The sequence below is a fragment of the Halichoerus grypus genome, chromosome 1 (genome assembly GCF_964656455.1).
Source record: "Halichoerus grypus chromosome 1, mHalGry1.hap1.1, whole genome shotgun sequence".
Classification (NCBI taxonomy): domain Eukaryota; kingdom Metazoa; phylum Chordata; class Mammalia; order Carnivora; family Phocidae; genus Halichoerus; species Halichoerus grypus.
In genome coordinates this window covers 149,291,914-149,304,655 of record NC_135712.1, presented here as the reverse complement: position 1 = coordinate 149,304,655, position 12,742 = coordinate 149,291,914, and the positions used below count along the sequence as shown (strand labels likewise).

Genomic DNA, 12,742 nt, shown 5'->3' with positions numbered 1-12,742 from the left:
AAAGAAAACAAGGCTAAGAGTATCAAGTTCTCTGTGATTCAAGGTTATTTTGTTTAACAATATTTTTAAAGCCAAAAATGATCAAATTACATTTCAGCAATAAAAAGTTATTTCTAGTTTACAATGAATTCATTCCAATAATTAATCACAACTTCAATACACACTTTCTTCTATAGCAGAACTTAGGTAAGAACTCAGTGTAGTCTCATTCCACATTTTTAAGGATTCACAAAATAGGTGAGGCCTTTCACTGAAAAGACTATTCTGTATACTGTAGATTCTTCTGTAAACTTTTTTATACCTTTTCACTGACATTTATTTTGTTTCTAGACCCCTTCATTTATCTTCCCACATCTGGCAAAAAAAAAAATAGAGTGGGGGAGGGTAAAATTACAACAATTCACTAGGAACTATTTAAAGCCAAACACTCTGCAAAAGTTCAATTTTTATTTTCTTACCACACTTCATGACAATAAGTATTCAGCAACAAACCTAACAAAGCATAATAAAACACTTCATATAAAATGACTGAAGGCATCTAAACAGGCAGTAACAAACTTCTAGCTTTCCTCTATTCCAATTTTAAGATCCGTATCAATGATTCAGAGTGACCTAACTTTCTAAATGAATCACACTTTCTGAAATTCTTACTGTAACTTGAATATAATACTAGATCATCATCTCTATATTTGTTAAAGAGAGCATGATGTTGGTTAAAAAGGGTTAATACTGCAAGACTTCCAAACCACAGCAAACCTCAAGTCTCTGCCAACTAACTCTTGTCTGCAACACTGCATTCTCCAACAAATGCACCTGTATATATAGATTCATCCCCATATAAAATGTTATCTTGAAAAAAATGTTATTTTATATTATGAACTCGCCCACCCGTACCTGTTCACCATCTCTCTGGTTCCATTCATTGCATCCACGTTCTCTTCCCATTGTGATAACATAAAAAATTAGTGGCTACTCAGTTATTCTTACACATTATCTCTTAGTCAATTAACCTACTCTACAGTTTTTCTGTTTACCGCAGAAATGCTGAGTCATTAAATGGAAACTCAAAGAAAATGAGCTATAAACAGTTAAAGTTTAGGATACAATATTTCCCTATATTTCCCTAGCCGTGTCTCAGCAGCCTAATATTTGCATCTTCCACGGTGTAAAAGTAGAGCAAACACTTGAACTTTTTCCGTCTAAGAAAGGAAAAGAGGTGCGTTCCCTTATGTCCGCCTGCTTCCTGCTGGATATCCACAGGCAAGAGAAGCAGGCCTGACTGGAGCTGTATAACTTAACAATCTGGGTGTGAATAACACCCCATATTAGTCAAGCATTAACCCCGACACTCCTAGCAAGCGCCTGTTATGCCCGCGCTTCAGTTCGGGTCAAGGAAGAAAAAAAATCCCATAAAAATGCTACGCCCTCCACCGGCCTGACACCGTTCGCTGGGGTGCCGGGCCGGGGACAGAAGCGAGGGAGTGCCGCGCCGCGGGAGAGGAGAAGGAGCCTCGAGCACCGAGGCACAGGGACAGCGGCCCAATGTATTTTCTCCCACAATGGGAGTAACCCCTTCCCCTCGCACAGACGGAGGGTACGCGTTAGAAATCAGGCGTGCTGCCGGCGAACGCGGTAGGCGGGGGGCGACCCCGACCCGAGAGCCCGCAGGGAAGCCCGTCCCCCAGCAGGGCTCAGCGGCGGCGCGGGTCGCACGGGCTGTAGAGGCCGGGAAGGGGGCCCCGGGACCGCGGGAGGGACGGCCCTTACCTGTCCCTGGGCGCGGGCTGTGGCTGTGGCGCCGCCCGGGAAGGGCCGGGGCGCGGGTCGGCAGCCGGGAGCCGGCCGGGCGAAAAGCGAGGAGCGGAGGGCGAGGGGCGCGGACGGCGAACTGGGTCCCAGGCTCCAGGCCAGGGAGGCTGGGCTGGACGCGGCGGCTCCCGGCGCCCGAGGCCGGTCAGTCAGTCACGCCGGTGGCCCCGCGGCGCGGCGGCTAACACAGAGACAGCGGGAACCGGCCCCCGGGAGGAGCCGCAGCCCGAGCGGCTGGCGAAGGAGGCGGAGGAGGGGCGGGGCCACAGGGTCGGTGACCCGCTCACCCGGAAGCAGTTGCGGCCGCGGCGGCGCGCGCTGTGGGACGGGCAGGATCCCGGCCTGGCGGAGGACGGCTGGCTCTTCCGCGGGTAGCGGTGCGCCTCTCCGGGAGCGGTGCTTCCGCCGCGGTGCGCGGCCACTGCTAGCTACCGGCGCCGCGCTGGAGGGAGGGTGGCGGGGTGCGACCCCGGTGGGCGGAGGACCGGGAGCCCGGAAGGTGAATTGAGGTGGGCGCCCGCTCGCGGCTGCACCTGCCCTGGTCGCCCCTAAACTGTCCGGCCTAGTGGGCTTGGGTAAGTGGGCCGGGGCGGCGGTTCCGGCTGTAGAGAACGGGTGTGCGAGAGCGAGTGGGTGTAATGGCAACGCGAAAAGCCTTGTTTCCAAAATGAAAACGCGTGATTTTAAAATGATTTCCGGAGAAAAATGCGGCGGAGTTGGGGGGTGGGGTGGATGGAGGGACGTAGAGGCCGTTAAATATCTGCTAGACACGGACGTGTCATTCATTCCAGAAGTGTCTCTCGAGACTCAGCAGGTTCAAGGCGCTGGAGAAAGGCCAGGGCCCAGCTCTTTGGGAAGCTTACCTTCTAGTGGGGTAGAGGGATTTAAGCAGACAGACGAGGTAATGACAGATTGTGGTGAGGCTGTGCAGGAAATACATAAGAATGATGTGAGAGATTGTGTGGGCGAGACCCCTTTTTCAGGATAGGATGGCTAGAGAACCAACCTCTAGAGGGAAGTGATAGTTGAGCAGCTTCCTGGGGAAAAGGCACGAAATACACTTAGCCACAATTTTATAGACAGGGACTACAGGTTCCAGAACCTGCTTGAGTAAGCCCACGGATTCCATGTGAAGAACCTGTCTCTAATGCCTTCTAAGGGCTGTCTGTGTGCTGTCCACCCTTGCAATTTCACAAGGCTTGCTCACCGTTTCGAGTTGATGGAGCCTGGGAATATGGCTCTCTTAGCGGAGGTTCAAGGCATGAGTTAGGGAACGTTGGTCTCCAGACAGAGAGACCAAGGTCAACAGGCGCTTCCGGGGGAGAATTACACCATCAGCCTTGAAAGATAAATTCTTTAACCTTTTACCATTTCTTTTTCCATGTCACTTTTTCTCAGACCCATGAGTAAACATTAAAACTATTATTTTTACCTGGGATCAAGAGGAGTTTGGGGCACCTCGGTGGCCCAGTCGGTTAAGTGTTTGCCTTTGGGTCAGGTCATGATCCCAGGCTCCTGGGGATCAACCCCCGGTCAGGCTCCCTGCTCAACGGGGAGTCTCCTTCTCCCTCTCCCTCTACCCCTCCATCCCGTTTGTGCTCTCTCTGTCATTCTCTCTCTCTCAAATAAATAAATAAAATCTTAAAAAAAAAAAAAAGAGGCGCTTTAATCTTCCCAAAAGGTTCTACTCTGTTATGATCTGAATAAAAGAATTAATGGCCTATTTTGCTAAATCAGTTAAAGTCAAAATAAAAAGCCAACTTGCAAAAGAGAGGACCTATTCAGGTATTAATGCATTACCTGAATAATACCAATACATCCAATAATGTTTATTAAATATTAGTTTATATAACTGCATAATTAATAGAACAATTGTTTGGATAATAGTAGGATTAGATTCTCTTGCCCTTTTTATTTACCCTTTAGCCATTTGTTTTCACACATACCACACTAACAGGGAAAGAAATATTTTGTTGTGTCTTCTGGGAAAACTGGGAAGGACCTCACACTTACTGCTACCTACTGTTTGCACAGCATTGTGCTAGGCAATTAAATATATTATCCCTTTCAGTACTAGGACCAACCTTGAGATATGGGGATTATTATACCCATTTTAGGAGCAAAGACATTGAGATTCAGAGACTGTGACTAGCCTAAGGTAACAAAACTAGTAGCTGGAAGAGTCAGAATTTGAACTCAGGTCTTTCTAGCCCTAATTCCCCTTTTACTTTGCACCGAGTTGCTAAACTCTAATATTTAAGAAGGAAATATAAGTGAAGTGTCCAGCCAAGCAGATTTCTATGTTGCTTTAATAAGCTTTAAGGTACAGTGAGATGAGGCAATTTAGGAGCTTCTCTGGGTTTTCAGTTCTCCCTCTGTAGGATATTTGCCATCTATTTGGCACTGAAAAAGCTACTCATAAAAGTTCATAATGCCGTGTGTCTTTTGAATGCTCCCAGGAATGTGGTAAATTATGACACTAACGTTTTATCATTGCAAGGGGGTCCTGCCTAAATGTGTCCCTCTGAATTCTTTCACAAGCAGTCTTTCCTTGCACATCAAGTGATTTCTTTCTGCCAAAAATATGTGTTCCCAGATTTTTATGGAATATTCTGACATGTGAATGCCCCCAGGTCTGTGTAGGCTGGCTGCTCTAGGGACATTTAATGGATGAAGGAAAATCTTGCAAATGTTTATACAGTTTTGAGGAATGAAGTGGTAGGATTTGTACATTTTTGTTCCTTTCATATCAGATCTTCCACGTTTTTCTTTGATGATGTCAAGAAATACAAGTTTTCCTTTCTCAAGAGCAAACACTCATTTTTGTGGTTTTTGCAAAATTAAGTTGTTTTTTGCAAACAGTACTATGTTTCACTCTCTACATGTCTCTGGAAAATATCATTAGTTCAAACATTAAAAATAGGATGCCAGTTTTCAGAGCCTAATATTTTTATTAGTAAAGTGTGTGCCTGTCTGTCTTGGAAACATTTTTTAAAATTTTGGTTAACTCCTTACAAACCTATGGAAATTTGGCAAAGCAAGTCTTCAACTATGTATATTTAAATTCTCTTTCTAAAAATACCTTCATATCTCCCTTTACTATTTTTCCTCCTGTATTCTTTTTTTATTAATTTACTTATTTCACTTATTTGGAAATAATTATAGACTCACAAGAAGTTGCAAAGATAATACAGAAAGGTTCTGTGTACCCTTTACCCAGGTTCCCCCGGTAGCATCTTATATACCCATAATACATTATTAAAACTAGAAAATTAACATCTTGCTATCTTCTTTAGGTTTTTAGTTTCTTTTTATGTTTCATTATATCCAAAAATTACCATTTTTATACCATTTTGTAAATTCATCTTTATTGTACTTGATTTGGCTCTTCTCCCTTTCCTAAATTAATAAATGACAAAGTCAATAAGCTTGCCACAGTGCTCATGGAATTACAAGTTTACTAAAAACTTCTTTTCAGCGCACTTAAAAAGAAGTCATTTGTAAGATTTCTGCTTTTTTTTCTGCTTATACTGTTCCATGTCATTCTGCCCTAATAAACCTGTAAATGTATACAACCTGTGTATGTGTGTGTTTTAATTTATTCTCTGACCACTGAAATGTTTTCAAAAAGATTGCTGTTAAAATTAAAAGAAAAATAGGGGCACCTGGGTGGCTCATTTGGGTGTCTGACTCAATTTCAGCTCTGGTCATGATTGCAGGGTCATGGGATTGAGCCTCACATTAAGCTCAGCACAGAGTCTGCTTAGAATTCTCTCTCTCCCTCTGCCCCCCCCCCCGCCAGCTCTCTCTAAATAAAAAAATAAATAAAATCTTCAAAAAAATAAGAAAAATAATGCAAAGCTTTTCATTTGGGGAAAAAATGTTTCTAGGGGCACTTGGGTGGCTCAGTCAGTTAAGCATCTGCCTTCGGCTCAGGTCATGGTCCTGGGGTCATGGGATGGAGACCCGAGCCCCGTGTCAAGCTCTCCACTCAGTGGAGAGTCTGCTTCTCCCTCTGCCTCTTACCCTGCTCATTCTCTCTAAATAAATAAATAAGTAAAATCTTTAAAAATAAAAAAGTTTCAGGGCACCTGGGTGGCTCAGTTAGTTAAGCGTCTGCCTTTGGCTCAGGTCATGATCCTGAAATCCCGGGATTGAGTCCTGTGTTGGGCTCCCTGCTCAGTGGGGATTCTGCTTCTCACTCTCCCTCTGCACCCCCCCCACCTGCTTGTGTTCTGTCTCTTTCTCTCTCTCAAATAAAATCTTTAAAAAATAAAATAAAAATTAAAAAGTTTCTAAACATCTAACTATCCAAGTGAGAATGCCACGGTCTATTGGCTCAGAAGCCAAATCTCACTTAAGGCTAATTCTGGCTCTATGTGGATTTTCCTAGCCAGACAGCTCACTCTTTACTCCACTAGAGAGTAAACAAAGGAAAGAAAAGAAGTGTAACTTACTTTCTTCAGTCTTAGTGGTGAGGAAAAGTTGATGAGAGAATTTGGGATTTGGTGTAGGTATCAATTATGTATAAATGCCTAATCACAGATAATCAAATGATGGCTCTTCTGCATTATATTTATTGTAAATGAGTAGTCAAACATCTTTCATACTACGGCTCGTTTAGCAAAGGTATTCATCTATTGTGTACCAGGTACCCAGTTAGACACTAGTAACAGGGACACAACAGGATTGATTTTTTTAAAGGAGTATTAAGCTCTTACTATGTGCCAGATACTTCATAGATGATAGGGATCCAGTAGGAAGTAAAAAGAAAGCTGTGTTTTCTTATGAAACTTACCGTCTGATAAGGGAGACAAATTATCACACAAAAGCAACTTTATAATCCGAATAGATATTACTAGGGGGAGGGAGGTGGTGCATGAGGGCATTGAAATGGAACTCAACCTAATCTGGGGTGTCCGAAATGGCTTCTCGCAAGAGATGCTTTGAGCCAAGACTTAAAACTGCCTCAGGGAGGGGCACCTGGGTGGCTCAGTTGAGCGTCTGACTTTTGACTTCAGCTCAGGTCATGATCTCAGGATCGTAGTATCAAGTCCAGCATCAGGCTCTGTGCTCAGCTCGAAGTCAGCTTGAGATTCTCTCCCTCTGCACAACCCCACCCCACCCCCGATTGCATACGCTCTCTCTCTAAAATAAATAAATAAAATCTTAAAAAAAAACTGACTCAGAGTGAACTTGATAACAGAAGTATCATAAAGGGAATACGTAAAGACTTCATAATGGAATCAGCTAAGTCCCAGGGCCTGAAAAGAAATGAGGGAGATAATGTGAGATGAGTCCAGAGAATTAAGCAAGGATCCATTAGGCAGGGTCTTAGAGGTCTGGTAAAGATTCCTGTCTTTGTTTCAAAAGTGATACAAACCAATTTAAGAGTTTTTAGTGGAAGTGACATCAGATTTGTGTTTCCAAAAGATCACTCTGGCTTCAACTTGAAGAATTCATTCTTTAAATAAGTCCTGAGTGCCCACTATAGGCCAAGTTCCAGTCTGCATGCTGAGTACACAGCACTGAACAAAACAGAAAGATCCCCAGTCTTTGAGGATCTTCTGGACAATATACAATGATAGTACATAAAATCGTGAGAAGCTCTGTAAAGAATATTGGAACCCAGGTGAGAATAAAAGGGTAAGGTGGTGGTGCTATTTTATTAGCTTGAACCATATGAAATTCCTGATATTTTTTACATTTTTTTTAACTCAGAACAATATTAGGTTCATTTGATTCAACGTGGTTGAATGACACCTAATACTTACTCAGAAGACTCAGAGAAAACCTCTGATGAAGTGATCCAAAGAAAAGAGTCAAGTCATTCAAAGACCTAGGAGAAGAGCATCCCAAGCAAAGGGACAGAAAATGCAAAGACCCTAAAGCAAAAATGTACTTGCCATGTTTGAGTAGCAACAGGAGACCAGTGTGGCTGAAGAGTAATAGACAACAGGGAAGAATGGAATTAGGGACCAGATCATAGTAGGTCTTGAAGACTATCATAAGAAACTGCCTTTTCTTTTCTGAATGAGGTAAGCTCTCTGAGGGTTTTGGACAGAGGAGCTACACAATCTGTCATTGTAAGCAGGAATGCTCCGCTAATAGTAGAATCTAGGTAGTGGGTATGCAGATGGAGCAATGTAAAATTTTTTCACCTTTGCCGTATGTTTGAAAATTTACCTAATAAAATGAGACTGTTTTAGCTGCTGTATTGTGAATAGACTTTAGGGGGGCAATGATGAGATCAAGAAGACCAGTTAGGCTATTGCAATAATTCAGGCAGCAGTGGAGGTAAGAAGTGGTTAGATTCTGAATACATTTTGAAGATAGAGACACTAAGATTTGCTGATGGAATTGATTCAAGATGCAAGAAAAAGAGAAAAGTAGGGGCCCCTGGGGCTCAGTCAAGTGTCCACTTCAGCTCAGGTCATGATCTCAGGATCCTGGGATCTAGCCCCACATCTACTCCAAGCTCAACGGGCAGTCTGCTTCTCCCTTTCCCTCTGCCCCTCCCCCAGCTCATGCACCCTCTCTCTCTTTTTCTGTCTCAAATAAATAAGTAAAACCTTTAAAAAGGGGAGAGAGAAAAGTAAAAGACAACCTGTAAGGTTTTAGACCTGAACAACTGGAAGGAAGGGCTTGCCATCTACTGAAATTTGGAAAACAGTCTAGGTCAAGCAAGTTTGGAGGAAAAGACTTTTTTTGGACATCTAAGTAAAGATATTAAATAGGCAATTAAATATACAAGTCAGTAATTCAGAGGAAACGTCCAGACAGGAAATACAAATGTGCGAATCTACCTAACGATTAGGGATATGAGGACCACTGCCTTGAGAATTAAATGGAAGTACTCAGAGTTTAGCCTAAACCCTTTTACCCATACTTTTGTTGTAGGTTGGTTTTGTTTCCAGATATCACTTTATATTGCCAAGCAGAATATTTATATGCATACTGTTTGCAATTCATTTGTGTTCTAAAGGGTTTCATTTTTAATGTTGTTCATGTCTTTCCAAGCAGATTATACATTTCTTGAGAAAAGACCTATTTTATTTTATACACTCTACAATGCCATATCCCAAAACATTTTATGATGCTTATATAATAAACTATTCCAATACAGTTTTTTCATTTCTTTTGTCATAAAGTATCAATTTTCTTATAAATAGTTTAGACACTTCTAGCTGTCCTGTGAAAATAAGGATAGAATTAGAACTTTCAACCTACTGCCACTCATGCACATTTCAGATCAGATCAGAGAGAGCCTTCTGAAAAACAAAAAGCAACAATAAAAAAGTCTCAGCTCTCCTCCATATTGCCTTTATATTCAGGTTTCATGTGGTAGCAAGACGGTTCCCAAAAATTTCAAGTCTGCATCCATCCTGGTCCAAGTCCAGCAAGAAAGAGATCCTTCCCAGAAGTCCCTGGATTCACTAATTAAACCAACACAGATTATCTGCCTGTCCCTTAACAAATTACTGTAGCTAGGAAAATTCTGTGCTGTGATTGGCCAAACGTGAGTCACATGTTTCACTGCTGTTTGGTCTAAAGAACATGGACTATAGGAAAGGAGTGGTTCCCTAGAAGAAAAAATGGGGTGCTGTCACCAAAATAAAGAAATGGATACTGGTGGTCAGAAAATAATACATACTATATCAAATAACAAAGGCCTAAAGCATTCTTCCTTAAGCTCTTCTTTTTTAAATTTTATTTATTTATTTGAGAGAGTGTGTGTGAGAGAAGGAGCAGGGGGAGGGGCAGAAGCAGACTCCTCACTGGGCATGAAGCCTGACATGGGGATCATGACCTGAGCCAAAGGCAGACACTTAACTAACTGAGCCACCCAGACAACCCCTTCCTCAAGCTTTTAAAAAGAAGTAATACCATGGGGGTGCCTGGTTGGCTCAATAGGAAGAGCATGTGACTTGATCTCAGTGGCCTGAGTTCAAACTCCACCTTGGATGTAGAAATTAAAAAAAAAAAAAAAAAATGTAAAGAAAGAAGAAATACCACAGCACTCATTTTACATCTCTCCCAATTCTATACACAATACTGCACTATTTCCCATGTATCATTAGGCTGTCATATATTCACTTGTCATTGATGAGTGAATGTCACAAAAAGTAAATAAATGCATGAATATAAAAGTTAACCAGCTGGAAGGGTCAGTTTTTCAGCACATCACTTTCCAGGATACTCCCACCTAAGTACTGCAGGTAGTTTCTTGTCCTACAATTCTTTCCTATTGTCAGTGTGCCTGAAAAATATTTACTAGCCCTCAGTACCCTGGGGGCAGGGTGGCTGCGAGCTAAGATGCCTGAGAAACCACTGCAGAAGCAAGTGACAATGAATCGGCTTAAGTTTATCTTCTTGAAGCCTATTTACACAGTGTAGAAATTTTGCTTGAAAGCAAAATATATAGACAGATTAGTTTTCCGATTTCTTTTTGGTATCACCATTTCCATTCCTTTCTACACTAATAGGTTACTTTCCCCACAAGATGTTTAACCTGACCTGTATGGCATTTTTATCCTTTTAGTTCAAATTTTGCTGCAGAAAATGGATAACATGGGTATAAAGAGAATGTTGGCTCTCTCTATTATTCTGGAATTTGGGATGGCTTCTCTAGTTTGCTACTTCCCTGGACACCAAACATAGCATTCTCTGTTCTAGGACCTGCTTCAAGTTGGTCATAAGCCTGGCAGAAAATCAAACCGAACTAAATGAATAGTTGTTGAAGTTAATCTCACATCCTGGAGCTGTATGTGCCATGGAATCGCCTGCTGTTGTTAACAAGCACGATTGTGATCAGAATCACTGCTCTGTGGTCCTGTTCATCAGAATCTCATGTTTGGAAATTGGATTTGGGTCTGGTTACTTTAAAAATAGACATGATCATGGAATATAGCCATTAAAATTTCTATCGCAGGAAAAGGTAACATAGGATAGTATTAGCCATGTATTTAATGTAGTAGATTACTAAACAATATGTTCAAGATGATTCCTATATTGTTTAATATTATACAGACATAGACACCCAAATGTTAACCGTAAGGAATGGAACTACCAGTGATTTCATTTGATTTGTTTACTGTTCAGGATATTCCTAGATAAAATGTACTCCATTCAAAGTAATTACTCAAAGTAATTTTTAAATAAATTAAAAAATAAATAAATAAAATAAAATTTATGTATCATACCATACCCCAGAGTCAAAATATGCCAAAGGTACAACTAAAAAATAGATCTAATTATGACTCTTGCTGTTCAAAACCATTGTAGATTTTTCTCTTGCCTTGCATACATCATTTTTTTCTTCTATTTTAAAAAATCATGTACTGGATGCTAGAAGTAAATGAACAATACAGGTGGCTTCTGCCCTCTCAGAACTAATTGTCTGGTGGCGATATAACAAGCAAGCTGACAAACAATCCAGCCTGTCACAGTCGATAATAGAGTTTCATGCATACTCTGCTAAAACACCTAACCCTCCTTTTGCATATCAAATTCCGGCTTTGGTATGTCAGCGGACAAGCACGTTCAACTCACACACAGGCACTCACTATTTGTCAATGCTTCCATTTGAGCTTCGTCCCCATTGTCCACACACTCATGCTCAATTACCAGAGTACTGGCCAATTATTTGGGTGTTAATTTGCTCTTATTTTATAAAAATGAAATTGCAAATACTAGTTATAGGAAATGTAGGTCTTATAAATGTAATTTGAATGAAATAAAGATGGAAATCATTAGGCGTGCCAGAAACTGAATCTCTAGCCTCAATCAGATAACTCAGACATTAATGATATGAAGTCGAATAAACTGAAAGTAAAGAAGAAAATCAGAGAACAAGTATAAGATCCTGGAAATATTCATTGTTAAGTGTTGTGACTAAAAGTTTAGGGATGTTTGGAGATTTTGATCTTAATTTTTAGTTCCATAAGGAAGGATTCCTCCTAAAACAATAAATTTACTGTTTGATTTTTAGATCCATGGTCAGGTATGCTTTATATTTGAAGGTTGCCTGGTTCACCATTGCCTACAGGATAGATTTTATTTATTTATTTATTTATTTTTAAAGATTTTATTTATTTATTTATTTGAGAGAGAGAGCACAGGAGTGGAGGGAGGGACAGAGGGAGAAGCAGGCTCCCTGCTCAGCGGGGAGCCCAATGAGGGACTTGATCCCAGGACCCTGTGACCATGACCTGAGCTGAAGGCAACCGCTTAACCGACTGAGCCATCCAGGCGCCCCTACAGAATATATTTTAAATCATTTATCACATCAATGATGTTAAAATCCACAAGTTTATGATGACATTAGGAAAAGAAAATATACAAGTCACCTGGAAGTTGCCATAGTAAGTTGCTAAGTTATATGGTAATGGCAGTTGGTAAATAAAGGAGAAGAATCAGTCTGCTTCTCCTGTACAAATTGTATTTTAGGGTGACCAGAGTTGTTAAGAAAAAGCCTCTTTGTATAAAATATTTCCAACTGAGGGGCACCTGGGTGGCTCAGTCAGTTAAGTGCCCAACTCTTGATTTTGATTCAGGTGGTGATCTCAGGGTCCTGAGATCAAGCCCCCTGTCGGGCTCTGTGCTCAGCACGGAGTCTGCTTGAGATTCTCTCTCTCCTCTCCCCATTTCCATGCACGTGGACGTGCGCTTTCTCTCTCAAAATAAATAAATCTTAAAATATATATATATTTCCAGCTGATAAATATAAAAGAAATGACAAAAGATAATTTTGTAATCTCCTAATAAAATAGACTTAAATACCAATCACCAATGGCTGCTAAAACATTAAATGAAAGATTGATGGGTAGAGTGAAAACACCTGGAGCCACTGATCAATATTTAACATCACTAAGAGTCGAACGACCATAAATCATATGCATCTGATGTGGTGCATTCAAAATATATTGAATCA

The 12,742-nt window shown here is 41.2% G+C and overlaps 1 protein-coding gene and 2 long non-coding RNA genes across 9 annotated transcripts in view; 2 read left to right on the top strand and 1 right to left on the bottom strand.

Moving 5' to 3' along the window:
• Positions 1-2,034, bottom strand: part of LRRFIP2 (LRR binding FLII interacting protein 2) — a 105,236-nt gene extending 103,202 nt beyond the window's left edge. For 2 of the 7 annotated variants that reach the window (XM_078073763.1, XM_078073766.1), the window contains exon 1: positions 1,768-2,013. The gene's annotated coding sequence lies outside the window, so the exon portion shown is untranslated. Of the gene's footprint in view, positions 1-1,767 lie in introns of all 7 variants that reach the window. The other 5 variants (XM_078073770.1, XM_036094182.2, XM_036094180.2 and 2 more) reach the window with 5 other exon arrangements.
• Positions 2,035-2,098: 64 nt separating this feature from the next.
• LOC118536927 (uncharacterized) overlaps positions 2,099-12,742 on the top strand; it is a 47,513-nt gene continuing 36,869 nt past the window's right edge. Inside the window, exon 1 of the long non-coding RNA XR_004917880.2 lies at positions 2,099-2,384. This is a non-coding gene — a long non-coding RNA (uncharacterized LOC118536927). The remainder of the gene's footprint in view (positions 2,385-12,742) is intronic.
• LOC144381985 (uncharacterized) lies at positions 7,799-11,011 on the top strand. Its single transcript, XR_013448376.1, has 2 exons — positions 7,799-7,847; positions 10,486-11,011. It is a non-coding gene; the product is annotated as an uncharacterized LOC144381985 (long non-coding RNA).